The sequence below is a fragment of the Orcinus orca genome, chromosome X, assembly GCF_937001465.1.
Source record: "Orcinus orca chromosome X, mOrcOrc1.1, whole genome shotgun sequence".
In the NCBI taxonomy this organism is placed as follows: Eukaryota; Metazoa; Chordata; class Mammalia; order Artiodactyla; family Delphinidae; genus Orcinus; species Orcinus orca.
In genome coordinates, this window is record NC_064580.1 from 15,831,201 (window position 1) to 15,857,864 (window position 26,664).

Genomic DNA, 26,664 nt, shown 5'->3' on the forward strand with positions numbered 1-26,664 from the left:
ACCTGTTCTCTTCTATAAGCTCTTCCTGTAAGGAGCTTCTGTACAGCATGTCTGATCCATAGTTGGTGCCCAACAAATTGAATAAAAGAGAAGTTGTGGCCATTTAAACAGATGATACAACCCAATCTCCCTGAGATGTGGTTTTCACTGATGTGCCATAGAAAGTAAGCCATCATTATCTATAAATAAAGTCCGGAAAAGATTTTAGTATAGTTATATTCAGTTGAGTGTATTATATTCTATATGTCCAAGATACTGTGTTATGTCCACAAAGGTACTGAGTTTAAGAATACATGGTTCTTGCTGGAGAGGATGTGGAGAAAAGGGAACCCTCCTGCACTGTTGGGGGGAATGTAAGTTGGTGCAGCCACTGTGGAGAACTGTATGGAGGTTCTTTAAAAAACTAAAAATAGAATTACCATATGATTCAGCAATCCTACTTCTGGGCATATATCTGGACAAAACTATAACTCAAAAAGATACATGCACACCTATGTTCATAGCAGCGCTATTTACAATAGCCAAGACATGGAAACAACCGAATGTCCATCAACAGATGAATGGATAAAGAAGATGTGGTGTGTGTATGTATGTGTATATATATATATATATATATATATATATATATATATATATACACACACACACACATACACGATGGAATACTACTCAGCCATAAAAAAGAATGAAATAATGCCATTTGCAGCAACATGGATGGACCTAGAGATTATCATACTAAGTGAAGTAAGTCAGAGAGACAAATACTATATGATATCACTTATATGTGGAATCTAAAATATGACACAAATGAATCTATCTGTGAAACAGAAACAGACTCACAGACATAGAGAACAAACTTGTGGGTGCCATGGGGGTGGGATGGATTGGGAGTTTGGGATTAGCAAATGCAAACTGTTATATATATGTATAACCGAATCACTTTATTGTACACCAGAAAGTAACACAACATTGGGAATCAACTATACTTCAATTAAAAAATAATAATACATGGTTCTTGTCTGTGCACGTGTATCCTAATAGCACAATGGTAATTTATGGAGAGGCAAAATTAATTGGAGCCTGGAGGAATCTGAGCAGTTTGAGAGTAGATAGAACCTGAACTGGGCTGTGGATGGTAACAACAATTAGGGCTTTTTGGCACGTATTTACTACTTTATGGCATTTGATAGTCTGGATCTCCTTCAAACTGTCTTTCCTTCTTCTGTCACACACTCCCAGTCTTCCTATTCCCATTTTTAGTCTCCTCCCTCTTCAGTATCTGTGTTTTCTTTAACATTCTACCTTTGGCCGCCTTCCTCTTTCTGTCCTTGCGGTAATGCTTTATTGTTTTAACCCTAACCCTGCGCTTCTGGAAATATGCTTTTCTCTCTTCTGCACATCCACAACACTTCATAAGTGTCCCTTTTACAGCATTTCTCTCTCTCTCTCTCTTTTTTTTCCACTATAGTTGTATACATACATTCCCTCTACTGGACTGTAGCTTCTGAGAGCAATTTGCATCTTTGCAGTTCTTAAAGTATCTAGTATATAGTTTGGTGAGTAGTAAGTGCCACATATGTTTCTTTTAAACTTCTTTCCCCAAACTCAGCCCCTCTTCCAGACTTTCCTTTTTCTGTTCATAGTACTAGAGTTCTTCCTTTAATTCCACATTCTGGTTAGCAAGTTCTGCTGCTTCTGTCCTCAAAGTGTTATTCATAGCCACACCATTCTTTCCACTCTCATGCCAATTAAAAAAACAAATATTGAGGGTGTATTACATTCTGAGCACTGTGTAGGTGCTGGAAATACAAATATTACAGATCCTATCCCTTGTTGTTAGAATACTGGTGGGGCAGAGAGAGACACAGTCTGGTACTATCGAGACTATGTATGTCAAACCCTTCTCTGTGCTGAGTGCTACTGTAACACAGACCTATTACAGTCCTTTTCCGTAGGCTGCTTGCTCACCCCCAAGGGGAAGAGGCCTAGAAAGTACAGCTACTGGATTTCCTCCCAGGCTTTAGCCTTCTTTTTTCTTCTTCCTCCTTCCTTTTTAAGATTTCACATATAAGTGATAGCATACAGTGTTTATTTCACTTAGCATAATGCCCTTCAGTTTCATCCAAGTTGTTGCAAATAGCAGGATTTTCTTCCTTCTTCCTCCTTCATCTCCCTTCTTTCTCCTTCACCCTCCTCTTCCTTTTGGTTCCTGCCTTTGTAACTTGACTGTGTTGAGTGCTGTGTTCCTGTTGCCTTTTGCCATGGGAACTTGTGTTCTTTGCATGTCATTGATATCATTAGCTACTGTTTGAGGGCTTACAGTGTGAAGTGTGTAGTAGAATGAAAAACAAGACCCATTTGAAATGCTACTAGTTAAATTCAGCAAGTTTCAAACTGAGTTCTTTTTTTGTTTGTTTGTTTTTATTAGTTATCAGTTTCATACATATTAGTGTGTATATGTCAATCCCAATCTCCCAATTCATCCCAGCATGACCCCTGCCCCTCCCCGTCTGCTTTCCCCGCCTTAGTGTCCATACGTTTTTCTCTACATCTGTGTCTCTATTTCTGCCTTGCAACCCAGTTCATCTGTACCATTTTTCTAGATTCCACATATATGCATTAATATACGATATTTATCAAACTGAGTTCTTGGTACCTGCAAAGTTCTATTCTAGGCATCTCCATATCCAAAGGCCAATAAGTCTCCCATAATCCTAGTCTAATTGATATGGAGACGCATATAATGCTACAAAACCAAATATATTGTCACTAGAATTACAAATAAAGGGCTGTGGGGCTTCTGTATCACAGCATATCACATCCTCTTTGGGTTGCAGAGAGGGGAAGACACTCATATATGACTTCAGGTAGAGGGGTTGCTGTATGAAGTCAATCAATGAAAGAATGTCAGCTGTGGTGGTTGTGCATGCCTGGGGAAGGGAATTGCTTGATGGAGTCATGGAGCAGGAAAGTATCAATATAATCTATACCACGTGGTTCTCAGAGTGTGGTCCCAGACCATCAGCATCAGCATCACCTGGAAACCTGTTAGAAATGCAAATTTTTGGGCACCACTCCAGACCTACTGAACCAGAAACTCTGGGAGTTGATCCCAGAAATCTGGGTTTTAACAAGCCCTCCAGGTGGTTGTGATGTGCTGAAGTTTGAGAACCACTGGTCTACACTTGCTTGGTCAGAGAAAAGTCAGTTGCCCTTCGCTTGAAGAGTAGGGTTTAAGAAAAGCAGTGATGAGAACAAAAAGACAGGATTACAATAGAGACCTTGAATACTAGAGTAGGAGTATGTAGGGGCCCCCCAGGGAACCATTTCAGTTAAGGAAGGGACCTTCAGGGGGCTTGCTTTAGGAAGAGTGAGCTGACAGACTTTTATACGGTGAATTAAAACTAAAAGATAATTGGAAGTGGTGAAGTAAATTAGGGGAGGAGTAGCCTTGGGAAATGAAAGGAAACCACTGCCAAGGAGCAATGTGGCTGGATAAGCCTTGACAGCCACCTGGGTAAGTGTCCGGACAAAGGTAACTGCCTCAGAATAAGCTGAGGCTTTGAACCTGGTGTTGGGAGAGCATGGTGGTGCCTTCTGACACACTGTGGGCAGAGGGTAGAGATGCCACATGGTATGGGAAGTGGGATATGGGGGAAGGTAATTTTTTCTAAAAATAAGAATAGCTTCTTCCCCAGAATGATACAGGCTCAGTGTAAGAAACTCCATAAGGGAAGGTGAGGGCGAAAGCAAAATCATTTCCAATCTCACCTTCCAGTGAAAAGCAATACATTTTTCTATTTAAATACCTGAGTATCCATTTGCTTATTTAATTAAACTCAGTGTTTTATACATAGAATTATACAATCCTAAAAACAGAATTCCTTAGGTAAATTGATCTTGAACACCTGTCAGTGTTACACACATGAGTGTACCCAGGTCAGTGTGTGTTTGGAAATTGATGAATTTTATATTTGAGAAACAAAAGGTTTATATAAGCAGCTGATTGTTAAAGAGTGCAGTTTCATTTCACATGGTCATCAAAAGTCCTGTCCATATCATTTATTACAGAGGAAATCTGGCGCAGAACAGTCTCAGATGTCTGGTATGCCAACATTAGTCTAGGGAGAAGAACCCCAGCTAACTCTGTGTGTGTGTGTGTGTGTGTGTGTGCGCGTGTGTGCGTGTGCGCGTGCATTTTTCTTTTTGTAATATGCCACAATTTTTATTGCAACCTGGCCATTTTTGTGAGGGTGGGGAGTTTGATCTCAAAAACAGTGTTCCATTTAAGGCTCTTTTATACAGAAATTGCCATCATGACTGATATTCAAAATATCTTTAGTGTTGGAAGACTTACATGGTAAACATAAAACTCCTACACTTATTCAGTAGTGTACACTCGATGGAAAACAAAAAGGCATTAATAACAGCTATTTCTTTTGAGAAGATGTGCAGTGGTTAAGGATCCGCCTGCCAGTGCAGGGGACACAGGTTCGAGCCCTGGTCCGGGAAGATCCCACATGCCACGGAGCAACTAAGCCCATGCGCCACAACTACTGAGCCAGCTCTCTAGAGCCTGTGAGCCACAACTACTGAAGCCCGCGTGCCACAACTACTGAAGCCCGCGTACCTAGAGCCCGTGCTCGCCAACAAGAGAAGCCACCACAATGAGAAGCCCGTGCACCGCAAGAAAGAGTAGCCCCCGCTCACCGCAAGTAGAGAAAGCCCGCATGCAACAACGAAGACCCAACGCCGCCAAAAATAAATAAATAAAATAAATTTATAAAAAAAAAAAAGAAGATACACAGGTATGAGAATGAACACTGAGGTACTAGGATAAGTTGATGACACAGTTAATACAATTTAATTGGCATTCCTTTTGGGGTAGGGAATTAAACTCTAAAAAAGAATGCTTTCAATGCATAGTATTATATCCGTGCTGCCATGTCACAAGAAATAGGCTTGCCAAGGCAGGTGAGGTGTACGAATGCTCAAGCCTCACAGAACTTCAGTCAAGTGCAACTATAAATAATACTGAATAAAGTTTACCATCTCACTAGTGGATAATACTTTCAAGGCATTCAGTTAGCTTAACCCTTTATAGTGTTCTAAGCTATTCACATTGACAATCACATTCATTGTAGTGCTTGCTGCAAGGGAGGCATAACCAGTTGTTTTGGCTAAAATATGGGAAGGCATTCCTTGGGTTCTACATAAAAGTAGCAGTATTAAACAGTCTAATGGCAATCTCTTGATAGTCTGCTTACATGAATGATATTTCCTTCATTCATTGTGCTGGAAGGACCCAGTGGGAAGAGGAAGGAAAGAAAACAAAACCTAATACTATTTCAATTGACTGAGCTGGAGAAATGGAAGCTCCCTTAAGATCCAGATGGCACTTGACTGTCATTTTATAAGTGTTTTCCTTCAAGTGAAACTACTACCTTGCCTTCCAATTTCTGTCCAAGTGTTGAACAGTCCCTTATATCATCCAAGCCATTTACTTGCTACTCATGTTTAATACCTGTAAATTTCTTTTTAATGGCATCTTTAGAGCTAGCATAAATCATCTTGCTTTTTAAAGGTGCACTTTCAGGAGCCCAAGATCTGCTTTGCTTCCTCTACAATTATTTGTCTTTTGTCATCGCTTAAACAGAAGAGAACTGCTTTCTTTGTTTTTTTGATCTCCTCTTGTGTAGATTTCCTTACGAGGCTCGGGCCTCCGGTGGTGTGGCACTGCGAGGAGAAGGAGGGGTGGCCGCTCCCCAACTATATTTTAAGACGAAAAAGGTGAAACGTTGTGTCTTTTATTAGAATAACAAGGTTATTCTGGTGTCTTATAAGAACCAATTAATATTGGACATAAAATGGTCTCATACATAGGCCAATAGCAAGTTCCAGAATTCTCTTTTTAAATAGGCAGCTAGCTACCAGTGAATTTCTTAAGCGACAAGCAGAGATGTGGAATACAGTTTGCTCGTTTCTTAGTTTTGTGAAAAAGGTTTTTTTATTGACAGAATATACCATATTCTATAGTATGTTTTTTTTTTTTACTTAAAATATTATGGCCACTTTTCTGTATCACTAAATATAGTTAAATAATTTTAGTAGTGGTATGATTTTCCATTTATATGATGTGATATCGTTTACTTTATCAATCCTACATTGACTAATGTTAGGTGGTTTTTTGTTGTTGATTATTATGAATAGCACTGCAGTATACAACCTTTGCAGTATCCATCTTTGTCCATTTGTCTGATGGTCTCCTTAGCATAAATCTCTAGAAGTAGGATGGATTTTTGAATCAAATGGTACTCATACTTTTAAAATGTTGATACCTATTGCCAGATTACTTTCCAGAAACCTTTATATTCCTACCTACTGTGAATGTGAGTTCACATTTTCCCCAGAAAGAGCACTAGATATTTGTCAGTTACTTTAATCATTACCAGCCTGATAGGTTAAAAGAGATTTCTCTCTCTCTTTTCTTTTTTACTTAATTGATGACTAATGAGATTGAACAGGCTTTCATCGATTTATTAAGACAGTTGTATTTCTTTTGTGAAAGGTCGGTTTATATCTGTTCTTTTTCTGTTTTCTCTGAGTGTTTACGTTATACGAATTTGTAAGATGCTACTACAATTCTGGGACCAATTCCACTTCTGATCATCAACTAGGATTCTGCATCTGATTCCTGCGTGTGTGTGTGTGTGTGTGTGTGTGTGTGTTTCCCATACCACCACGCAATCCTCCATGTCAGCTGGGTGTCCTACAATTCAACTCAATTTTGACACTCTCTGGAGATAGCATCAGATCCCACAAGTTAAGGGCTCAGTCCTAAAGGACTGCCCCCCTTTTCAGATGCCAGTCACATGTCCAGGTGGTCACCTGGGCTTCTGACTGGCTGGCTGCAGATTGGAGGTTCTAATGACCCCCTCCTTGTGTTAGATTAATTTCCTAGAGCGGCTCACAGAAACATTTTACTTCCTATATTAGCAGTTTATTATAAAAGGATATAATTCAGGAACCCGCCAAATGGAAGAGATGCATAGGGCAAGGTATGGGGGAAGGGAGGGGACGTGGAGCTTCCATGCCCTCTCTGAGACTGCCACTCTGACCAAATCTCCACATATTCACCAACCCGGAAGCTTCCGAACCCTGTCCCTTTGGGTTTTTATGGGGTCTTCATTACGTAGTCATGATTGATTACATCATTGGCCATTGATTGAACTCATTCTCCAGCCCCTCTCCCCTCCCCAGAGGTAGGGTGGCAGCAGGACTGAAAGTTCCAACCCTCTGATCATGTGGTTGGCTCCACTGGCAAGCCACCTCCACCCTTAGGTTACCTAGGGGCTTTCTAAGTCACCTCATTACCATAACAAAAGACACCTTTGTTGATTTCATCCCTTAGGAAATTCCAAGAGTTTTAGGAGTGCTGTGCCAGAAACTGTGGAACAAAGACCAAGTATGTATTTCTTATTCTTGTCACAATACCACACTAACATATTAAGGGTATTCAACTTTTGGCTCTTTTTAAATTATTATTTTGTATATTAAGAGGTGTACATATTCATTGACTTTTTTCTTTTAATTTTTTTAATTAAAAAATTGAGGTATAATTGATTTACAATATTATATTAGTTTCAGGTGTACAACATACAGTGATTCAAAAATTTTATAGGTTATATCCATTTATAGTTATTATAAAATATTGGCTATATTCCCTGTGCTGTACAATATATCCTTGTTGCTTATTTTATACATAGTTGTTCATGCCTCTTTATTCCCTACCCCTATCTTGCCCTTTCCCCTTCCTTCTTCCTACTGGTAACTTCTAATTTGTTCTCTATATCTGTGAGGCTGTTTCTTTTTTGTTATACTCACTAGTTTGTTTTTTCTTTTAGATTCCACATATAAGTGATAACATATAGTATTTGTCTTGCTCTGACTTATTTCAGTAAGCATAATACTCTCCAGGTCCATCTGTGTTGTTGCAAATGGTAAAATTTCCATCCACAAAACAAAAAGACAACCTACTGAATGGGAGAAAATATTTGCAAATGATATTACCAATAAGAGATTAATGTCAACAATATATAAACAGCTCATATAACTCACTATCAAAGAAAACCCAAGCACTCTGATTAAAAAATGGGCAGAAGACCTGAATAGACATTTTTCCAAGAAGACATAGAGATGGTCAACAAGCACATGAAAAGATGCTTATCATCGCTAATCATCAGAGAAATGCAAATCGAAACCACAATGAGATATCACCTCACACCTGTCAGAATGGCTATCATCAAAAAGACCACAAATAACAAAAAAACTAAAACAAAAGTAACAAAAAACCTAAAAACAGAACTACCATATGATCCGGCAATTCCATTCCTGGATATAAGTCCAAAGAAAATGAAAACACTAATTCAAAAAGATACATGTACCTCAATGTTCATAACAGCATTATTTACAATAGCCAAGATGGAAGCAACCTAAGTGTCCATTAACAGATGAATGGATAAAGATGTGATACACACACATACACAGACACACACACACACACAGGAATATTACTCAGCCATAAAAAAGAAAGAAATTTTGCCATTTGCAGTCCATTGACTTTTTAAACTATTTTATAGTGAAGCATGATAAACACTTACAGTATACAAGACATCAGTGAATTGTCACAAAGCCAACACTTATGTAACCCAGGTGAACACGTAAACACTGTCCCCCCCCCCCCCCCCCCCCCGGCCAAAGTTAGTAGTGTATCAAGGGCTGGGAGAAATGGGTGTGTTCTGCCCCAGGTTCAGACAATCTACAGTGCATTTTCTATACAGAATTTAAAATCAATGTAACTACTGACTAAAAGTTGGTCTGCTTTTTATTATCACCATGCATTGACCATTTAAAAAAATGTGTGTGTGTGTAACATCTGTTTTACTCTGTGTCTAGTTTATCTGTCCTTATTGGTTGGTGCTTGTTGTACGCCCAAAGAGATATTCTCCTACATTATCTTTTAGGAGCTTTATTGTTTTGACTTTTTTTTTTTTTTGCGGTACGCGGGCCTCTCACTGTTGTGGCCTCTCCCGTTGCGGAACACAGGCTCCAGACGCGCAGGCTCAGCGGCCATGGCTCACGGGCCTGGCCTAGCCGCTCCGCGGCATGTGGGATCTTCCCGGACCCAGGCACGAACCCGTGTCCCCTGCATCGGCAGGCGGACTCTCAACCACTGCGCCACCAGGGAAGCCCTATTGTTTTGACTTTTACATTGAGATCTATAATCCATCTGAAATTAATGTTGTGTATGGTATGAGTTAGAGGTCAATTTTAATTTTGTTTTCCTTTATGCATATCCAAATGTCTCAGCACCATTTATTGCAAAGATCAAACTTTCCTCACTGGTCTGCAGTGACAACATTAGTGTACAAAAAGCATCCATTTCATGTGTAATATTTCTGTGCTTTCTGTTCTTTCCTTTCATCTCTTTGTCTTATACATTGTCTTAATGACTGTGCTTCATAATAAGTCCTGATATCTGGAGAGAAAGTCTTTGTTATTCTTCTAGGTGTCTTGCTTTCCTTGGCCATTTGCATTTCTTTATACATTTTGAACCAGCCTACAAATTTCCATTTAAAAACTTGTTAGGATTGCTTGGGATTCTACTGGATCTCTAGATCAATTTGGATAGAATTGACGTCTTTACAATGTTAAATCTCAAGAACATGGACCATCCCTTCACTTATTAGGTGTCCTTTAATTTTTAAAAATACTGTTTTCTTTAGTTTTCTATGTAGAGGTTTACCACTTTTCTTTCTGTTTTGATAGGAATTTGATATTTTTTGATGGTATTGTAAATGGTATTAAAAATTCATTTTCTAACTATTGCTGGTATATAGAAATACAGTTGATTTCTAGATATTATCTTTTATATCCCTCAGCTTTGATAAACTGATTTTTTTCTGATAGTTTATAGCTTATTTTGGATTTTCTATATGTACCGTCTGAATAATAGTTTTTTCCCTTCATTCCCAGTTGTCATACTTTTGTCCAGCTTTCTACTTGTTTGCAGTGGAACGGTTTGCCTGAATTACGCAGGCAGCATTATTGGAAGCAGAAATTTTTCTTAAATAAAAAATTCAAACTGTATTCCACTCTTGTTTTTGAATTGCCTTTGAATTTAAACCCAAATCTCTGGGTACTTCAACAGCCATGAAGCCCAGAGAAAGGTAATAGTATCTTTTGAGACATCATTAATGTTCCTAAAGTCTATATAAACAGATCTTATAAAAATCTTTATTTTAAACCTTTAAAATTTAGTTTTAGTGGTGAGAACTCTTAATGTGTATCCCAAGGACTTATGTATGAAAGCTTATCAGTAGTTTGAATAATTCCTGAAAGTAGTGGAGTCACTAGTGAAGCCACAGCGTACCTCTCATGTGCTGTCTTAAGCATCATTCCTAGAAGCCACCCACCCGAGGTAGCCCAGGGAGCTCTCCACTTTGCAGAGGGCATTGGCTTGCCAGGATAATGCCATGTGGTGCCAATAGAGACGAATTGCAGGAAGAACTGTTGGAACTGCGTGGGGAGGGAAGTGGCATATGAGTGTCAGTGTGGGGAAGTGTCAGATAGTGTTTCATGGAGGAAAATTCCAAGTTGACTAGTAACTTGGTGGGTTGCAGCTGAGGGATCAGAGTCTTGTTGCAGCTTGTCTTCTGGCAATGTCATGCACGCCTCTCTGATCTGGAGGAGTCTGTGGGCTACTGTCAGTGAGGTAGTCAACAGATGCTGAGGAGTCTCAGGAAAAAGTGATTGCAGCTTAAAACAGACAACCTCTGCAGGCTTCTCTCCACAGGGGAGTCTGTGCCATCCTGGTTGTGGAATTTCAATGGTAGCAAAATGGAGCTGTGGTGATGGACCAGCAAGAGGCAATTATGACAAGCAAGGGCTCTATTGACTATTTTGGGAATTATAGGAATGGGAAAACAGAAGCTGCAGCTGTAATTACTGTCGTGGAATGAAATCCTCACCACCACCACCACCCCTTTCACAACACTTTACGCTTGATGGGTGTTCAGTTAATGTGGTATGTGTGCAAATTGTCATTAGACTTTAGAAAACTTTTAGAAACTTTTTTGCAAGTGATGATTCAAATGTGCTCATTAAAAATATAGTGTCTTTAACCAATCTAGCAGGTTAAATAATTTTATTATTCCTCTAGATTACAATTTTTAAAAGATCAAGTTTAGAGGAAAATCTTGTTCTAATTTTGGAGCATGATATATTTGAATTCAATTCGCAGTTTTCTATCTTAAAAAAATAGCTGTAATTATAAACAGCAAATGGATGGGGTGTGAGACTGATTTAAGTTAAAGAAATTGTGACCTTAATAATTCAGAATGCTCCGTATTCTTTCCAAAATGTATTGACACTGTAAGTAAAATTTATCTTTATAGTAAATGTTTTAGGATTCTGTAGAAAGCCACATAGAGTAAAATGCTACTTATTTCTTTTCCCAGTGGTGTTTTACTGAGTCATTTTATTAGTTGTATGTGCCTTTCTTGAGTTGGAAATTTATACAGGATTTCCTGTATAAAGAAATCCTTTCCACCCAAAATATAAATTCTATACCATTTTGTGTGTAGAAGCCCAATGGTGGGCCTTAAGTAAACACAAATGCTAGCTTTTACAGTTTTTAATGTGTTTTTATAGAATAACACTATCTTGTAAAATAGTCTGTTTCTCAGAGTTTTTCTAAATGGAATAATTTTAAACACTCCTTAAGGATCTTCCTTTCAAATAAATTATGAGGTGACTCCTTTTGTAAAACAAAGGTTCATTTATTAGCATGAATAATATTTCCTGATCTTTCCCTCTCCACTCCATGCATATTTTAGCTACTTATAAAGCTGGGTTTTCATATATAGTAATTCTTCTCAGTCACAGGGAGCACTTTAGAGATCGGTACCTGAATCTAGTATTTAATTATAGTTCTTACTTATGGCAGTATGTCTTCTCAATTGTGAGTTGTTTTTATGCCCTTGAATGTGGTAGGCTAACTATAGGATATCTTAATGTCATAGTTGATAGAAATAGAAATAGTTGATAATTTATAAAAGCTGTATAAAAATGTATGTTAGGCTATTAAGGTTAAGTTCCAAATAGAGCTTGGGGAATCTTTAGAAAACGTGACTTTAAAAAATATATGTATTGTTAAATCAGACTTACTAGTATCTAGTTTAGGCCTTGAGTGCTTAGTATATATTTGTTTCTTTTTTGGGGGAAGATGTTTCTAGTGACTACTTGATAAGTTTTGTATTTTTATAATTTTATAATTAGAATTCATGGGCCCAATTCACAGAAGGCTTCTTAAAAATAATTAATTTTTAGTCCATTTGTCTCTTCTCTTAGCAAGTCCCCAGATGACAAATTGATTAAAACAACACTTAAATAAACTGAAACATTAACACTTATTAAAACAACTTGGAATAAACAAATACTATAATTTGGATTATTTAATATGTGTTTTTATGTGCTATATCTAGGAATTGAAAGTAATTGAGCAGTCTTTTTTAGGAATCACTTGATAGAAAGCAGAGAACATTTCCCACTTACAGAAGTAAATGGATGAAGTGTACCTGGTTATCTCAGGAAAAATTCAGCTTAGTATTAACAGGGAAATGGCTTTCAGTCATTCAGTCCATTCTGTCAGTACTGCTGGATTACAAATTAATTGCTGAATTTTGAGTATAATGCTCAGGATTCAGTATGAGAAATTGAACCACTGTGAGTGTTATTGAATAAGGGATTTATTATAGTACTCAGACTGTATACGGATTGTAGGAGTTGCTGGGAATGTGAAAGTCAGGAAGCAGAAGGATCCGAAAAATAGTCACTAATAGAGCCTCCTGAATTACTGGTACAGGCGTGTAAGTCAGAACTTACTGGGAAAATTTTAAGAAGCAAGTGTATACAGACATCAAAGTGAGAATGCAAAGAGGATGATCCTGGAGAGGTCTGTGGAAGGCTGTTGCCTCTGTGTAGCTATTGCTTCTGTGGGTACAAAGCCCAGAGTCAGGCATCTCTTGTTGGGTCTTAGGCCACTGTTGATCAGGTGAAGAAGAGCTGGACACAGAGGGGATAAGAGGAGAGTTGAGGACAAGCTGAAACCTGCCCCAGGCACCTCTGCATTTATTCTCACCATGTCTTATCATAAAGACCTTCTAAGAGTTTGGCCGTCTCTAACTTGGTGTACTATACAGGGAAGGAAATTCTGGGAAACACAGTTCCCAGGTGGACCAAGTTCACAATAGAATGATCCAGTGCATTATGCTTCCCATTTTGGGCTGCTCTTTCAGATTCATCTCATCAGTAGATGATGAGGATGTTATAATACTTTGAGCCTCAAGATTTCCATTTCCTTATGGTATTTACTGAGGAACTGTTCATATGCTATTATCACTTGAGGATTTAAAATGCTGTACTTTGAATAACTTTTCTTTTTTTTCTTATTAACACTGTGGCCTTTTCCTAATGTATTTTATTATAATTTCTCTGTACCTTATTTACTGATTTTTGTCTTTGTTATTAAAGTTATACAATCCCAATAAATGAATTACAGGTCAGAAAATATTCAAATTTTGGAGAGGAAAACGGGTACAAAATTTATTTTAAAAAAATATTTATTTATTTATTTATCTTTGGCTGCATCGGGTCTTAGTTGCGGCATGCGGGATCTTTCGTTGTGGCGGTGTGTCTGCTCTTTGTTGTGGCACGCGGGCTCCAGAGCATGTGGGCTCTGTAGTTGCTGCTTGCGGGCTCTCTAGTTGAGGCGCGTGGGCTTAGTTGCCCCATGGCATGTGGGATCTTAGCTCCCTGACCAGGGATCGAACCCGTGTCCCCTGCATTGGAAGGTGGATTCTTAACCACTGGACCACCAGGGAAGTTCCTTATTTATTTATTTCAAAATTTAAATATGAATACATACTCTTTGGTGGATTTGGGATTAAAAATAACCGAGTATGCCATAAGACTTTCTGCTGACTTTCTGAAATGTTCATACTCCATTCTAGTAATGGTGAATAAAAGGAGATGACCTTTTCCAAGAGATTTTAATTTGAGAAAGTCTAGGCTCTTTGAAATACAGAGCCTCAAAAATTTGTCAGCTAGGTTGATACATTCAGCCAGCAAAATTAAGTGGTCTGCTGTTCTCAGACTCCCACTATATCCTTTGTGCTCCAGGTCTGCTTTCTGTCTCTGCAGTGCATGTGTAACACTTTCTAGTTGATTTTTTTTTAATGGATGATCTGACAGGGTAGGGGAGTAAGGACATGATGAAAGATAGAAAGTGCTGAAAATCGTTTTCATTTATCTCCTTCCTACAGTCCATAATGGGGTGGGGGTTCATTTGTCTATTTCCCATTTAATTTTCCTTTTTTTCTTCTCTAGAGTTGGAGAATCTCTTCTAATTTTAAGAACATTCACTGATAACGACTGAAGTATTCTGGAGAGTTAGATGTACCTCTCAGACATAGTCTTAGAATATTTTATAATTGTATAACTTAGAAATTAATTTAAAAATTAATTTTTATTGCAGTATAGTTGATTTACAATGTTGTGTTAGTTTCTGCTCTACAGCAAAGTGAATCAGTCATACATATACACATATCCACTCTTAGATTCTTTTCCCATATAGGCCATTACAGAGTATTGAGTACAGTTCCCTGTGCTATACAGTAGGTCCTTATTAGTTATCTGTTTTATATAGAGTAGTGTGTATGTGTCAATCCCAGTCTTCCAGTTTATCCCTTCCCTTAGTTCTAAATAATAATCTTCACTTACCTCCATCATGTTTTCTTTACTCTTTGATAGTAATTAATTGATAACACTTTTTTTGGAGTTTAGATTCAGTAACTCACCTCTTCTCTCTGTATTTTATCTTTTGAAAATGAAGCCTCATTTTATTTTCCATAGCTCAGGAAGAATACTTCCCATTTGTAGTCCTCTAACTGTACTTTGTGTGTGTCTTGTTTCTGTGGTTTCTTTCATGAAATCTTATAGGGCTAAAGGTAATTGAAGTGCCTTTGCTTTCCTCCACATCAAATAAATGCTTTACAAATATACCTCAGCAATTCTGCTTATAGATGGCTCTTTGATTTGTCAGTTCTTGTTTTCTGTCTTGGTACAACAGAAGATGATTTATTTTATAAAGTAAGTTGAAGGTTTCTTTGCTTACAAGACTCTGTAAATTATCAGTAATGTTGATAGTGCAATGAAATTTTAGAAGTGGTTCTAGATTTAGCATGGTTCTAAATTGTTTAGGCTGAGTAGAAAATTTTCCAATGATATTGTTTCAACTTAATAAAATAACAGTGCTTTGCAGATAATTTAATTGTCATCAGAACTGGCAAGACTAAAATATTGCCTGCTTTAAAAATGTTTTATTTACTTTAATAAAAATATTGCTCTTAAAATGCTAATGACATTTCATGAATCTATTATTCCTTATGGGTCTTGACATAAATTACTTGTCTCATTTGGGGAATTTCTTTAAGCACAGGCTCATAACTGAGATGATAAATCCCACTTTCTTGAGATATTAGCCTTCTTATTTCTGTCATCTATTGTGTTAAATTAATCTTATTATTTAATTACTAATAATAGTTGTTTTTTTATTACATGGCTACTGTGCATCAGAGGCTCTACTTACATAACCTTGAATCCTCACCTATAAGTAGGTAGTATCAGTCCCTCTTAGTGAATGAGAAAAGAGACTTAAAGAGGTTAAATAACTTGCTCATGGTCACATAATTAATAAAGGTTGACACCCAGATGTGTTAGTATTCTCAGAAGAATAGACAGAAAGGTCCAGGTAGAGGAAGGGTTTGTGCCAACAAGCAGTACACTCGGCCTGATTGTTCATCATCTTAATTAGTCTTGGATTATTGAAATAACGTTATTTCATCTTCTAAGAAGGACATATTAAAGTGTATAAACTAAAATAAAATTCACTTTTGATTTTAAAAATTATTAGGATATGTTAGCTTATGTTAACAGTCATGCATATGTTTGCATTATTCAAAATAGATAATAAACAATTTTTTTTTTTTTTTTTTTTTTTTTGCGGTACGCGGGCCTCTCACTGTTGTGGCCTTTCCCGTTGCGGAGCACAGGCTCCGGACGCGCAGGCTCAGCGGCCATGGCTCACGGGCCCAGCCGCTCCGCGGCATGTGGGATCTTCCCGGACCGGGGCATGAACCCGTGTCCCCTGTATCGGCAGGCGGACTCTCAACCACTGCGCCACCAGGGAAGCCCAATAAACAATTTTTAAAAATATTTATTTATGGCTGTGTTGGGTCTTCGTTGCTGTGTGCAAGCTTTCTCTAGTTGCGGGGAGCAGGGGCTACTCTACATTGCGGTGCACAGGCTTCTCACTGCGGTGGCTTCTCTTGTTGTGGCTCACAGGCTCTAGGCGTGCAGGCTCAGTAGCTGTGGTGCACGGGCTTAGTTGCTGCAGGCATGTGGGGTCTTCCTGACCCAGGGATCGAACCTGTGTCCCCTGCATTGGCAGGCAGATTCTTAACCACTGTGCCACCAGGGAAGCCCCAATAAACAATATTTAAATTCAGGATGTGCATGGGTTTCTTTAAAATATTGAATCCTGTGTCTATGATTAAGTAAAGTGGGAGTTATTTCAAGGAAAATGATGATACCACACTGAAGAGCAGGAACCATGGTAACCAGGAAGTTGTCTAGTTTTCCCACCTACTCTGTTGTGAATGGGGAGAGGGCCCTTCAGTCAGGCTAGAGCAGAGCTCCTCCTCAGAAGCTGGTTAGGAGACTTTGATATAAGCTTTGTTTCCTCAATCCTATAATGAATGGGTATGGTTTATTCTAGCTTTAAGATTCTCTGATTCCCTGAAGAAGATGGTAGTTTGTATTTCAGAGGGCTTTAGGTATCATATGTATGGAATTAAAAACACAAGTAATTAAGTTAGTACTGTGGAACTGTAAAGCACAATGTACTGTGGCTAATCCACATACAGATAGTAATTGACAGTATTGTTTACAAGTTAATTCTCTATCAGTTACTGTTATAAATATGCATAGTCAATTCTTAATTATTTAAGAATTGTTACAGTGGTTTATCCCTGTATCTTTCTTTTAGAAATGTGGATCATTATTCTCGCTCAGTTGATATGCAGAATAGAGTTGAAATACTGGTACAGGATATAGTGGAGATATGGTATCTAGTTTCTAGGAAATTATGTTTTATCTAAGGGAAATAGATATGTATGCAAACAATAAATGTTTAAATAAGTATGTAATGAATGTCATGTAAGTGCTGTATGTAAGAATTTATAGACTGGCTTTTTGAATTTTTATCATGGGAATCTGTTAATCTTAACTAAAAAAGAACGCAGAGTTTATAGAGAATAACTTCTAGCTAGGCTGAACAGAGAGGAAGTTATAATTTACTTGATTTTTAAAACAATGATGGCTAATATTTCAGTTGGCAAAGACTGGGGGCAGGGGTGGGGAAATGATTGGAACAAAGGCATAGAAATGGGAAAGTGAAAAGGCATGTTCTAGGTGTTGATTAGTAGGTGTAGTTGCTTTGGAGCCAAGGATTCTTACAGTGGAAGAGTGGGTGATTGTCAAAAATTATAGTTAAATTCACAGGAAAGCAATTGCCAAAGGTTATAGTTAATTTCAGATTAAGTAACATGACTGCTATGAGCCTAAATTTTCCCCTCTGTAAAATAAGGTCAGATGAGATGATCCCTAACCTACTTAATAGGTGTTCAGTAGGTATTTGTTTAATGAATAAGTGAGTGAGCAAATGAATGAATGAGTGAAAGAGATGTCTTTAGCCATTTTCCTTGACATCATTGCATTAGAAATTTGGAATTTTGATAGGCAGTAGGAAATTAACAATTTTTGCTAGTAAAATGATATAACAACTTTAGTCTAAAAAGAATAAGTCATGGTCTTTTCCTATAAATAATGGTTATGTGTTTTAAAATTTGTTTCTTTCTGTAGGAGTCAGTGGATTCCTGTCTGGACTATGAATTGTCAGGGCATTTTTGTTTTAAAATAAAGTTTCTTTCTTTCAAATTCATTATTTACTTATTTATTTTTTGGCTGCGCCTCCGGCATGCGGGATCTTAGTTCCCCTATGAGGGATAGAACCTGAGCCCTCTGCATTGGGAGCAAGGAGTCTTAACCACTGGACCACCAGGGAAGTCCCTGTCAGGGCGCTTTTAACACTTAAAATATTGAGTCTTAAACTTATTAAGTATTTTTGTATAAAAATATTCTAAAACTGAATGTAAGAGTTTAGAAACTTTTATAGCAATCTAACATTTTTACTGTATTTTACAATATAATTTACATGGGATTAAAAAAAAAAACTAGACTATTATTCTAAATAGTTTGAGAATCTTTGGTCCGAATGATTCCAAAGTTTTTGGCTTTGGGTAGATGAAATGCCATGATTACATGAACTCACCTCTTTCCAAGGCATCTTTTCTAAGGATTCTAAAAGGATGTGATTATAATGTATTCATCTGAGAAGTGACTTCATAATGGAGCCTGAGAATACCCATAGAGCAGGTTATATTCTTGATGAAGCTGCCTTAAGCTGGAAACTAAGTTAAATCTTGAGATTCTTATATTCTCAATTTGTATGACTTATATTCCTTACTGTTGATCTGAAGTTCAACTTTGTATTCATTCAGCTATCCATGATATCTCTGCATTTTGCAGTATAAAACTTCCCATAATAAATGACAATTAAATGACCCCATAATTGTCAATCATGTAATATTGTTTTCCATATGCTCCTCTGTATTCCCAGTTTCAGTTATGCCCAGTAGTCAAGGCAGAAATTTTATAATCATCTAGACTTTTCCATTTCTCATCATCAACTATTTTTAAATTGGCACTGTGTCTTTTGAGTACACCTCCTAAAAACCTCAAATCTATCCACCTTTCTCTCCTCACTGCTGCTTTAGTTGAGATTTTCATCATTTACTGCCTGGCCTCCATCAATCAGTAGCTTTCTGATTAGTGTCTCTTCCCTAACCCTCTTCCTGCCTCCATGGTGATTTTTCTGAAACATAATACTGATAGGTACTCATCTAAGAGGCTGCTCTTGATTTACTGTTGTCTATGGCAGTAGCCTTCAAGTGTCTTGTGCAGCAGTTGAAAACTTTCTTAAAATATAGGGAAACATACCTGTTGCATGGCATACAAGGCCTTTAATGATTTAGTCCCTGCCTCGTTCCTGTCATTCCTGGACCTGTGCCCTAGATTTCAGAGAAGCTGAATGACTTGGGTTCTACAAACACTCCTCGTGTTTTGGTTTCTTTTTTTTTGGCCTATTTTAGCAAGAACTTTTCCTCGAATGCCTTTACCCTTTTGTCTGTCTCATATTCTGTTCTTGTCTCAAGATGTCACCTGAACCTCCTGAGTGATGAGTGTCTTTTGTATGCTAATGGATGACTTCTGGCAGAGGCCCCTAGATGACACCAGGATGTGGCCTGGTCACCAGAAGGACTAGCCATGATTAGAAGGTTAGAACTTTTAGCCCCCTTGTCCTATCCCCTACCTCTGGGGAGAAGAGGGGGCCAGAGATTGAGTTCAGTTACCAGTGGCCAGTGATTCAATCAGTCATGCCTATGTACTAAAACCTCCATGAAAACCCCCCAGGTGCCCTGGGGACCTGGGACTTGTGACTGGCATCTAAAGTGAGGGAAGTCTGTGGGACTGAGCCCTTAAACCTGTGGAGTCGGATGATAACTCTGGGTAGTTAGATTGTAGGACACCCAGGTGTTAGAGATTCGATGTTGGAAAAGATGCCACATATTTGGTGTCAGGGTGACTTAACCTCAGTTTACAAATGGAAACAAACCAAAGCTTCAAGAGACTGCTCTATTAAGTTAGTATGTGGGAGAGAGCTATAGCTTAAAAGTCCTCTTAACCGTATCTTCTTTTGTTTTATTTTATTTTATTTTATTTTTTTTGCGGTACGCGGGCCTCTCACTGTTGTGGCCTCTCCCGCTGTGGAGCACAGGCTCCGGACACGCAGGCTCAGCGGCCATGGCTCACGGGCCCAGCCGCTCTGTGGCATGTGGGATCTTCCTGGACCGGGGCGTGAACCCGTGTCCCCTGCATCAGCAGGCGGACTCTCAACCACTGTGCCACCAGGAAAGCCCCTGTTTTGTTTTATTTTTAATTGTAATTTCCTTGAGGGAAAGAACCTATCTTTCTTTTCTTTTAACATATTAAATTTTTATTATTTATTAGTTATGTGTTCAAATCGCTTGTACTTAATTGAATGCTTTCATCAATTAATGGCCTTGATAAAATTGCTTGTAATTTTGACTGTTCTTTGTTTGGTCAAAGTAGTGTTACTTATCCTTCTAAAGTTAGCAGGACGTACAGCTGGGGAAGTACAAGATCTTTAGCTTGATTTTTTTTTTTTTTTTTTTTTGAGTTCCTTCTGTATTTTAAATAGGACACAAATATCTCTGTAAATAAAAATAACTTCCTCCCAACACATTTGGAAAATATCCCAGACTTCTTTTTCATGCCTTGCAAAGTTGCTGCTGTCTTGTTACTGTTTGTTCTTTCTCTTTGAAATAAGTGACCCTCCCAGGAATAGCTTAATCACCAGATGTTTGGCCAGCAGTATTCCACTTATTCTGGTTTTGTAGTTTTTCTGAAATAGGCTGAAAGGTAATCACTCCATTCCTTCCCTTGTTCTAAAACGATTTTACTCAATTGCTCTTGAAACTTACCTTGGTAGGTGATTTGGAACTGAAATGAAAAGAGAGAAGGTAAGCTATATATATTTTATACTGGTCCTTTATTAACTGACATTTATTAATTGAGAATTTTGACACTCATTTTCAGTTGGAGAGGTTCTGAGTGTTTAGAAATGAAACTGTGGGACTTCTAACAGAGGATCCTTATTTTTTAACTGAGGAAATGAAAGTTGTCAAGGTCAACCATAAAGCTGATACTTTGCCTTGGTGAGAGAAACCCAGGATTTAGTGTCTTTCTGATGTAATTTTCAGTCTACCACGAATCCGGAAACTTGGTAACATCAATTTGTGACAGCATTAACATTGTTTAGCCTGGAAGCAGCCTTTGTGAATTTTCCAGATTATTTGACAGTGTTTGAAATCACTTGATGTCTTCAGGACCAGTAAACTCTACCATGTAATTTTTTTTAAAATTAATTAATTAATTAATTTTTGGCTGTGTTGGGTCTTCATTGCTGCGCGCGGGATTTCTCTATTTGTGGCGAGCAGGGGCTACTCTTTGTTGTGGTGAGCGGGCTTCTTGCAGTGGCTTCTCTTGTTGCGGAGCACGGGCTCTAGGCGCGTGGGCTTCAGTAGTTGTGGCACGCTGGCTCAGTAGTTGTGGTTCGCAGCCTCTAGAGCGCAGGCTCAGTAGTTGTGGCGCACAGGCCTAGTTGCTCCATGGCATGTGCGATCTTCCCAGACCAGGGCTCGAACCTGTGTCCCCTGCATTGGCAGGTGGATTCTTAACCACTGTGCCACCAGGGAAGTCCCTCTACCGTGTACTTTTATCTTTTTCAATTAGTAGATTTTTCAAACTTCCAAAAAACAGCAATAAACCTCCTTTTTCAAATATATATAGAATCAGTGTACAAAACAGATATAAGTGGTATTTAGTTAGAATACAATCTTAAGTTTAGTTTTGATTTATTGGAAAATAAATCATCGAGAAAATTCAAATTTGTGAAATGCTATATTAGAGTATTTCACTTCCATTTCTAACTTAAAATAACTGGATGGATGTACCATAATTCATTTAATCAGGCCCCTCTTGATATTTAGGTTGTTTCCATTCTTTTGCTTTTACACACAATGCTGCAGTGAATAGCATATGCTTATCGTGTGTGTGTGTGTGTGTGTGTGTGTGAGAGAGTGTGAGTGAGTGTTTCCTGAGGATAAATTCCTAGGAATGTAATTGCTGTGTCATTAGAATATGTTTGTTTTTAGTTTTGAAAGATATCAAATTGGCCTCTAAAAAGTTGTATCTATCTATCTATCTATATACATTCCTACCAGCAATATATGAGCAAGCTTAATTCCCTCATGCTCTCATCAACATGGTACGTTAGTTTTGGTTTTTGCTAATCTGAAAAATTGTATCTCAGTATAGTTTTAATCTTCAGTTTTTATTATATGTAAAGTTGAGTAACCTTTTATATGTTTAAGAGCCATTTGTGTTTCCTCTTCTGTGAACTATTTGTTCATATCACTTTGCCCATTTTAAAAATTGGGTTTCTTACCCCTCTTATCAAGCAATAGGAACATTTTATGTTTTAGGGTTCTTTCTTTTTGTGATGTAAGTTGCAGATTCTCTTACTCATTTTTAAATTTCTCTTTTTCCTTTGGTTTTGCCTTTTTCATTGTTATGGATATGTAAACTCAAACTTAACATGCCTAAAATGGAATCCTGAATTTCTTCCCTTCCCTTAATCTGCTCCTTTTCTAGTTTTCCTTGCATCAAGAAGCAGCAACCTACTCATAGCCCAAGCCCCAAACCAAGAAGTTATCTTTGATTTCTGTTTCCCTCACTTCCCATCTCTAATCCATCCCCAGCTGTATTGGCTTCCCCTCCAAATATATCTTAAATCTTTCCATTTCTCTTCATGTGTACCAATTTAGTCCATCCCGCCCTTATCCTTTCACCTGGGTGGTTGCAGTGGCTTCCTAGTTGTTAAACCCCCAAATTGATAGCTCCCTTTCCAGGCACAGAGCTGTTCTCTACTGTGTAGCTTGTGTGATCTTTTCAAAATGCAAATCATCTGATTGTCATACCACCCCCTGAACCCATCTCCCATTCTTGTTCAAAACCCTCTAGTGGTTCCCTCTGTCTCATGATACAGATAAAACTACTTAAACAACTTGCTGTTTTTCCAGCCTCACCTTGTACTGGGTTATTAACCACCCAACCCTTGCCACCTTTGAGTTTGTTGTGTTGGCCATGTTCCCTCCTGACCTGGGATTTTTGCATAAATAATTTTCTCCTGGTGCATCCCTCCTCCTCTGTAAGTTTATGCCTAATTGTCCTACAGATCTCAGCCCACTGAAAGCTTTCTCTGGAAAAGCCAACCCTCCCTAATTAGGTGGCAAACCTCTGTACAAGCCCTTGTAGAGCCTTATAGCTCTTTTTCATAGCACTTACATTTGCAGTTTTACACTTATTGTGTGATCCTTTGATAAACTCCGTGAGGTAAGGGGTTTTGTGTCTTTCCTTTACCGATATATTCCCGGTGACTGTCATAGTGCCTGGCATATAGTTAACTCTCAAGACATATTTATGGAATGATTGCTTACTTTTAAGTTCTCAGGTGTGGAGTTTAAAGAATGTACTGGTTTACCCTTTCTGAAAAAATGTGACTGCATTTGCTTTAGGCCAGTCTTTGTTCTCATCTTTTCCCTATGGCTTTCCCAAGACCACTGAGATTCAGCAATCTCATCTCCAAAGTCTTAAAGCATTTCAGGTATGAAATGTTATCTAGGCCAATGGTCTTGAATTCATTTGAAGCCTGTAGGTGTTCTTCAGCAGTCTTGGCCTTCAGTTCCTTCTCTTTTTTTCCATCTGAAAGTCAGTGTTTTGTTTTTTGTTTGGTTGGTGGCGTTTTTTGTTTGTTTTTTGGGAGTAGAGGACAATAACTTAGACCACATTTTCTGATCCACATCAACCCAGCAAAATCTAGGTGGTTCCCAGCTTCTGTAAGTTTGTTCTAAATTCAGTTGTTTAGAATTTGGAGATCAGGACAAATTATCCCATAGAAACCATGATAAAATTGATACATTTTCATGCAAGTGCTTTGAAAACCTTTTACACCAATAGTGTATCTTAAATAGTACAGTGTTAGTGTGAACTCTGAATTTCTCTGATACCAGTTTAGTTCTCTTTTTCTCTCTGAACCGTGAGGCCCTCAGATACTCAGGAAGGGCTGGGAGTTTAGTAGGGTTGGCAGTGCTGGGAGAAATATCAGGTAACTGGGTAGGAGATACATTGACTGGATTTCCTACCTTGTGGAAGGATTCTAAGAGTAAAGGGTGCGGAGGCAACCTACATGATTCACAGTTTGAAATTTTTAAAAATTTATTTATTTATTTACTTAATTGGAGTATAGTTGCTTTACACTGCTGTGTCAGTTTCAGCAAAGTGAATCAGACATATGTATACATATATCCCCTCTGTTTTGGATTTCCTTCCCATTTAGGTCACCACAGAACAATGGGTAGAGTTCCCTGAGCTATACAGTAGGTTCTCATTAGTTATCTATTTTACGTATAGCAGTGTGTATATGTCAATCTCAATCTCCCAATTCATCCTGCTCCCCCTTCCCCCTTGGTATCCCTACATTTGTTCATAGTTTGAAATTTTTATGCTATTAAACTGTGTGTATTTTACTCATGATACTCAAGTATCAGTTTGATTTAATGGAAACTGAATTATAGAGAATGGATTGATGAATCAAATTACTCTTCGCTATTGGGGGAATAAAGCAAAATGAAGATCCTGTTAAATACGTCAGGTGGTCCCATGAAGGAAGAAAACTAAATAGGAGTGAGAAGTGCATTATCTCCTCACTTAGAGTCAACATGGAGAATTCTCTGCAAGAGAGTAGGATGTTTTTTTCATAAGGCTGTGCTTTCCACGGAAATGATTTCTTTCCGTACATGGATCACAAGTTTTAAGATGCTTTCAAAGCATTCGAACTCTCTTATTATAGCAGAAGTTTTGTCATGTACCAAATTCATTCCTATCCAATTTCAGTGACAAAATGGTCTTTCATTTGTATGTATAAAAACAATGCCAGAAACAAAAACAAAACTCATGATTCAACTGATTTTGTACTTTCTTTGGGAAGAAGAAAAGAACCGTTGAGATGAAGATTATAATTTCAGCAACAGAGGAAACATTCAAGGCTCAGGCAGCTCTTAAATTCAATACTAATAATCTATGAAATAAATTATAAGCCTTACATTTCTGTCAGTTCTTGTAGGTACCTGCTTGCCAATGCAGAGACAAGATTGCTTAATTCTAGGTGTCTTTCTTAGTGCAAGACAAGTCCACTTTAAAAAGCATTCTGTTGTTTGTTTACAAAGTTAATGGTTAGTAATCGGAAACTCAAACCATTTTTGAGAGATTCTTACAATCTTTTTGTTGGAAGGGACCTTAGAGGACATCTAATTTAGTACACAACTCTTTAATACCACGGCCAGGCCAGAATGCTTCCAGCGGGCTCTTCCTGCCCGCTGCAGGTCCCCTTCTAGTGTGCTGTGCTTCGGATTACAGATCTTTTCTGTTCCTTGTATTTATCAGGCTCTCTAAGACTCTGTACTGCCTTGAACGCTCTTCTCACATCCCTGTTCCCATGGCTGGCTTCTTTACATTAAACAGATTTCGATCAAATTTTACCTCCTCAGACTACCTTTCCCAGACTACCTTATCTACTTACCCCGCCTTTTCAGTCTCCAAAACTCTCTATCATAAGACTGTTTTCTTTCCTTCATAATAATTGTCACTGTCTGGAATGATCGTGTTTGTCTTTTTATTGTCTGTCTCCCCTCATTGGCTCCATGAGAGCAGGGGCTCTGTCTGTGTTGTTCATTGCTGTATCCCGAAGCATCTGTGGTGGGCTGGCCCACTGTAGGATCTGAAAGATATTTATAGAATGAATGAGTAACCATTGATGGTTCATCATTGTCCAAATCACTACTGAGCTGACATCTGTCTCCTTTTCACTTCTACCACTGATCTTAGGTATTCCCCCTGAAATAACCCAAATCACCCGCTCTACTCCCTCTTTTTCAAAGAGTCTTCACACATTGGGATGCCAGTCATCTCTCATTGAGGCCTATTTTGCCCAGTTTCCTCACCAGCTCCTCCTCTGGCATGGTTTTGGAGTGTGGTCATCATCCAGGTTATCCATCACTGGGAGTTTTTGGTTTTGTTGTTGATACCCAGCACTAGATACACGGCAATATGTGGAGTCTGGAGAGAGATAGGTAAACTTTTTTGGTTAATATGATATTGAAATGCTTTATCTTTGATAAAAATTATCTTTTGCCTCCATATAAATGACCACGGAACTATTTACGTATGATGTCATTATCAGAATTACTCTCTGACTTCTTAAAAACTTGTTTTATTGTGGAATATAACAACATAGAAATACGTAAAACAAATTTACACTTTAGTGAATGTCTATCTAACTTTCACTCAAGTCAAGAAATAGAACATTACCAGTGCCCCAGAAAGCCCTCCTTTGTATCTCTTATCAATCTCAACTCCTCCCTAGAGATAATTAATATCCTCATTTTAATTTTAATTATTTATTTTTTAAAAATAAATTTATTTATTTACTTTTATTTTTGGCTGCGTTGGGTCTTTGTTGCTGTGTGCGGGCCTTCTCTAGTTGCAGCGAGTGGGGGCTACTCTTCGTTGCGGTCAGCGGGCTTCTCATTGCGGTGGCTTCTCTTGTTGTGGAGCATGGGCTGTAGGTGTGCAGGCTCAGTAGTTGTGGCATGCGGGCTCTAGAGCGCAGGCTCAGTAGTTGTGGTGCACGGGCTTAGCTGCTCCACGGCATGTGGGATCTTC

At 38.2% G+C, this 26,664-nt stretch overlaps 1 protein-coding gene and 1 pseudogene across 3 annotated transcripts in view; one reads left to right on the top strand and one right to left on the bottom strand.

Annotated features, from left to right (window-relative positions):
• The window catches only part of CDKL5 (cyclin dependent kinase like 5), a 182,385-nt gene that overhangs the window by 22,581 nt on the left and 133,140 nt on the right, over positions 1-26,664 (top strand). For 2 of the 3 annotated variants that reach the window (XM_033427878.2, XM_049704726.1), the window contains exon 2: positions 7,412-7,465. The exons of the other annotated variant lie outside the window; for it this stretch is intronic. The gene's annotated coding sequence lies outside the window, so the exon portion shown is untranslated. The remainder of the gene's footprint in view (positions 1-7,411; positions 7,466-26,664) is intronic. 3 annotated transcript variants of the gene reach the window in all.
• LOC117201238 (cofilin-2-like) lies at positions 5,283-14,847 on the bottom strand (annotated as a pseudogene).